Source organism: Pelodiscus sinensis, chromosome 15, assembly GCF_052426305.1.
Source record: "Pelodiscus sinensis isolate ZL-2025 chromosome 15, ASM5242630v1, whole genome shotgun sequence".
In the NCBI taxonomy this organism is placed as follows: domain Eukaryota; kingdom Metazoa; phylum Chordata; order Testudines; family Trionychidae; genus Pelodiscus; species Pelodiscus sinensis.
In genome coordinates, this window is record NC_143066.1 from 25,391,231 (window position 1) to 25,397,230 (window position 6,000).

Sequence of the window (6,000 nt, forward strand, 5' to 3'; positions counted from 1 at the left end):
TGACTGGCAAGTACTATTTCCAAGTACAGGTTGAGACAGAATTTAGTGTGAGGCATGTCTGCAGCTGCTTCAATGGCCAGCAGAGCCATTGCATGTTGATCTTGGCATATTGGCTTCTGCCACTGCTAGATGGGGACATCCTTAGATCTGCAGGAAGCAGCAGCAATACAGGCCACAATCCTGCCCGGAGGAAGTGCTCCTCTGAAGCGCTGAATATGGTTCTTTCCTTTAGCAAGGCCTTTCATTCAACCACGTGTTTTTCATCTCAGGTCTTAGTGGATTGTCTTCAGTTGATCCTTTAGGCTCATGATCAGCTCAAAACCAAACACCCTGTAAAAGCTACAGCTTTTGAGGTTCGTTTTTGTGATACACTGTTTTATTCAAGTACCGGTAGGTTTTTTTGAATGGGTCAATGTGGTGTCTGGAGGAAAAAAAGCAAAACCAAAACTCAAAAACCAGCTGGCAAAAACTAACAGCTCACCTTGTTGATGGATTTCCCCCAAGCTGAGAGGAGAAGGAGGCAGAAAAAAGAAAGCTCTATAGAGTGCTTGTGGCTTGTGATTTTTTTTTTTTTTTTTTTGCTTGACAGAGATCTTGATATATAGGCTTTAGTTTAGACCTGTCAGACCTTTCACAGAAGTCGTAGAACCATGTCATGGCTCAGATGTCAGAGGACATGAGACACTGTAGCTGCTAGCTAATCAGTTTGATATTTATGTCACAGAGGATTGTACATGGTGCTTTAGACAATGTAATAAGTTTTAGAGCCATACAAGGTAAACCCTCTCATCTGTACCTAATTTTAGTGAAGTAAATGATTTTTTTAAACTATGAATGAAAAAGGTTTTAACAACTTGATATCACTTAGTTACTGATATATATGGTTGCACTGCTAGACTTTGAACCCTTATGGCCTGATCCAGCTAACCTTTCTGCATGTAATGTTACTCCTGTTAGTAGTCACGCTGACTTAAGTGAAACTGCTCACACAACTAAAGTTGGTGTGTAAAGTATGTATCTCACCTTTCGTTCTAAAGGATCCCAAAGTCCTTTTTAACAAGCTAGACACAGAATTCAATTACTCTGTGAGGGTATGTCTACACTGCATTCCTCTTTTGAGAGAGGAATGCAAATGCAGCTGAGCGAAATTGCAAATGAAGCGCGGATTTGACTTTCCCGTGCTTCATTTGCATAATCGCGTCCGGGCGCTATTTCAAAATACCCTATTTCGAAAAAAGAAACTCAGTCTAGAGTTTAAATAATAATAATAACAATAATAAATGCAACCACTTCTGGGGTGTAGCGTGTCAGTTTAATGTTCGCACAGGACTATCTAGCTGAAAGTAAGTGGGAAAAAAAAGTGTGGTGTTTGGGAAGAGACAGTAAAATAGACTGACACTTCTCTGTTATTCCATGGAGTTGCCCCCTCAACTTCTTTATAAAATAGCATGAATCAAAGACAGAGACAGAAATATCATCTAACATCAGCAGCTTGTGTTTGTTACCTCTACCTTATTGTTTAAATTTAAAAGAAGAGCTAATTCTATAATTCTAAAACTATGCTATGTGGCCAACTAGCAACCTAGAAACAAAGATCTGGGGACTCTGTAGTATCTGCTTAATCCTGAATATGCCCTTTCTTAGGCATCTTATCCTGAATTGGCAGGAGGGTTAAATTTGATGTATTAATCTATTTTCCCTGTCTCTAAGGATACGTCAACACTGCATCCCTGTTCGGACTAGGGATGCAAATGGAGACGACCGAAGTAGTTAATGAAGCGGGGATTCAAATATCCCGCGCTTCATTAACATGATCTCGCTGGTGTGCTAGTTCAAATCACAGCTGATTCGAACCAGGAAGTGCGCGCCGGGACGCGTTAGTTCGGACTAAAGCCTTTAGTCCAAACTAATGTTACTCATCAAAAAATGAGGAGTAACACTTCCTGGTTCGAATCAGCTGTGATTCGAACTAGCACGCCAGCGAGATCATGTTAATGAAGGGCGGGATATTTAAATCCCCGCTTCATTAACTACTTCGGTCATCTCCATTTGCATCCCTAGTCCAAACTAGGGATGCAGTGTAGACGTATCCTCACTTCCATAATCCTAGTCTTGTCTATTTGCAGCTCCTTTTAACAGTAATGGGAATAACAGATGTGCTCACGGAAGAGCTGAGGTAATGGCAGGAACTGATTATCATTCAAGAAGGAACTCTGTACCACTCCTTTATGCAGTTCACACTGTGCAGGAGCTGTGGGTATCTCTAGATTTGGCAACTGAGTTCTAGTCAACACTAGATCCTTTGTTGTTATTTAGGAATTGTTATGAAACTAAAAGGCAAATGTGATGTAAATCTGCAAAATGTTGTTGACTCCCACTGGGTCTCACCCTATTGACTTTGGTAAATGCTTCTTTAAAAAAAAACCAATCAAACTTGTGATGTCATGTTTTGGTGAGACAAGGTTTCTGACTAACTTCAGTTGACCTGCAGATGGCACCAGAGGCAGCCATGTCCAACCGACATGAAAACTGTGAAGAACTAAAGTGAGAGCTGAGGAACTGCTTTTCTAAAATATGCCCAAAGTGCTAGAACAAATACAATGAAGGAAAATGAAATGAAGCCATTGTGTACTGAGCAGTACCTCTATTGCAGTGCTTAATTTTTCCCAGCGTTTGCCAAGGCTGAGCCCAGGCATCTCTAGGCTTAGCAGTTCGTAGCCCCGGCTCCTCAGGGTTTGCCATGTCTGTTATGAAAGTAAAAAAATAAATAAATAAAATTGCTCAAACCCTGGCACTTCTTTCATTACAAATTAAGACCCAAGTACACAGGGGATGCATAATTTTCGAATGACCATAATTCAGCATTGAGGATACAAAGTGACTGGAGGATTTAGACTGAAAAGAAAAAAGGCTGCCCAAAGTTTCACAGTGACCATCCTGTCTCTTCAAGATACTGAAGTTGTTCTAGGAAGTGCACAGGTGAGTCAAAAGGAGATTCCCTAGCAGCGCTTGCTTTTCCTGTGACACAGGGTGTAGTACACAGGGAGAAGAAAATCCTGAGTAGCTATTTCCCATTGAATACAGGCAGTCCCTGAGTTACGCGGATCCGACTTATGTCGGATCCGCAGTTACGAACGGGGCTTTTCTCGCCCCGGAGGACGGGAGCGGCGGGACGCCCAGATGCGCTGCGGTCCGCCGCCCCCGTCCTCCGGGGTGAGAAAAGCTGCTCCCCGTCTCCCTGGTCTGCAGGGAGATGGGGAACAAAGCCTTGGAGCACGCCCGCAGTGGGACAGCCCGGGCGCGCTTGAGCTGTCCCCCTGTGGGCGTGCTCCGCGGCTTTGCTCCCCGTCTCCCGACCAGCAGACCAGGGAGATGGGGAGCAAAGCCTCGGAGCACGCCAGCAGTGGGACAGCCGCGGTGCGCCTGGACTGTCCCGCTGCCCGTGTGCTCTGCGGCTTTGCTCCGCATCTCCCAGGTCAGCAGACCAGGGAGACGGAGCAAAGCCGTGGAGGATTTGGGCGGTCCCGCCACCCCCGTCTCCCTGGTCTGCTGGGGGGGCGTGCAGCTAGTGCCCCCCCCAGCAGACCAGGCTTTTCTTGCCTACCCCTGGGGTAGAGCAGCTGGGGGCTGCCGGGTTGGTCCCGCAGCGCCGCTCCGGACCAACCCGGCAGCACCCCAGCTGCTCTGCCCCACGCGTCCTGATTCAGCCACTGCTGGTCAGTTTCAGCAGCGGCTGAATCAGGATGCCTGGGGCAGAGCAGCTGGGGTGCTGCTGGGTTGCTCCAGTAGCGCCGAGGAGCCGCGCTACTGGAGCAACCCAGCAGCACCCCAGCTGCTCTGCCCCAGGCGTCCCCAAGTCAGCCGCTGCTGAAACTGACCAGCGGCTGACTCCAGGAAGCCCGAGGCAGAGTTGCTCTGCCCCAGGCTTCCTGGAATCAGCGGCTGATCAGTTTCAGCAGCAGCTGACTTGGGGACGCCTGGGTTTCTTAAGTTGAATCTGTATGTAAGTCAGAACTGGCGTCCAGATTCAGCTGCGGTTGAAACTGATCAGTTTCAGCAGCGGCTGACGCCAGTTCCGACTTACATACAGATTCAACTTAAGAACAAACCTACAGTCCCTATCTTGTACGTAACCCGGGGACTGCCTGTAACTCAATGGAGATGATATGCAAATAGGCTACCAGTAACCCAAAATTGTTATTATGCAACCTCAGTGTGTTTGCAAGTAAAATTTAATTTGGGATTAGAAACAGGGAGGGGTTTATAGAATTTGAAACACTAAACAAGCATGAAAACAGTTCTGCAAGGTCTGTCTCCGTTCAAAGAATTAATATTTGGACAAGATGTATCTATTTCAGTAGCTCCGTCCAGGAAATGAATCCAACTCTCTGATCCCTCTATGTTTGTCTGGAGAGATCCAGGGCTCTGTGGTGCTGCCACATCAAAGCTTTTTCACATGGGCAAGCTGCTGAAGCAAAGAAGAAACTGTACCAGTCTGAGTGAGGAATGAATGTTCTCAGATCCTCTTTCCATTTCTCTGCTCTTCTCCTCAGCTCAGCAGTTCAGCATTACTTTTGCTCTCCTCTTATTAGAGGTGAGCCCAATGCAAAATGCCACCAAACGTTACTGGTACTGGAGATACAAATCTAGACCTGACTTTTGCAAATAGCTCGTGGTAGGATTTTTCCAAGAAGCCTAAGGGAGTTGGACACCAACTCTCAATGAATTTCAAGGGGGACCCCTAACTCCCTTACACTTTTTTTGGTTCAATAGACATTAGCCAGAGATCTGGATTCAAAGCCCTGCTCCACCACAGACATCCTCTGTGCCCTTGGGCAAATTGCTTAGTCTGTGAGCACTTTAGTTCTCCAGTTTCAGTTTCAGTAGGGATAATAGCACTTCCCTACTTCCCAGAGGTGTAGTGAGGGAATCCAGATGAAGGGGCTAAGCTAGTATGAAAACAGAGGAGTCATATAAGTACCCGGGAGTATTCTCGTACCGGATTGGGAGGTGTAATTTTCAGCCCAAGCAGACATATTTATATTAGTTCTGATTGATTGATCCAGTGCAGTAAAAATAGAGTGTACCACGGTGGCATGAGTAGTGGGAGGGGCTAACTGCCCTGAGTATGATCGTGTTCAAGACACTGGGTACTTATTCAGGGTGGCTATCCAATTCCGCCTCTCTTGCTACTGGAGCTATCGGAATAAGGCCTTTTTCTATAATGCTATTGTAAGGCCTGTAGCCATACTAAAGGCCTAAAGCAAGGATGGGAAACCTTAACTTGATCTGCTTAACTTGATCTGGCTTGCAGCAAAGCTTTGGGCTTACCCCTGCAATGGGGTGAGCCGGTGCTCACATTCCAGCCCCGCAGTGAGTCTTTGAGCCTCAGCACCCACCGGGACTGCAGCATGAGCGCTGGCTCCCCATTTGTGGCAGGAAGCAGTGCTGGATTATGAAAGGGCCTTTAGGGCTATGTGCTGAGTTCTGGGCCGGCTCTGCCTGGCGCGGGGAAAGGCAGGTGGCTCTGTGCACTGTCATTCCCCTTCCCATTGGGCTGGAGCTGTATGTGTTTCCAATAGTGCAGGAAAGCTCTCTGTCACAGTGTTCGCCTGCAGGCTTTCCTCCAATGGCTCCCATTGGCTGGGAATTGTGGCCAATGGGAGCAGTGGGAGGAGTGTCTGCAAGTGCAGGGTGGTGCGGAACTACCTGTTCTCCCCCCTAAAGGGAGCTGCCTCAGGTAAGAGCCCCAATCTGCTGCTTCCTCCTGCTCCTGCCTCCCACCCACACCCTAAACTCCCACTCCCAGCCTGCTCCCCTGCAGCCCTCCTGCACACTGAGCCCCCCTTGTGCAGGAGGGCTGCAGGGCCTTGCAGAGTCCTACAAAATCTACCTACCACAGGCCCCCAGAAGAGTTAATATGATCCTGAGGGGAAGCCTTGAGCCTTGATACCCCCTGTGTAGGTCTGGAACATGAGGGGAACCCTGGTTCCCTGAGTG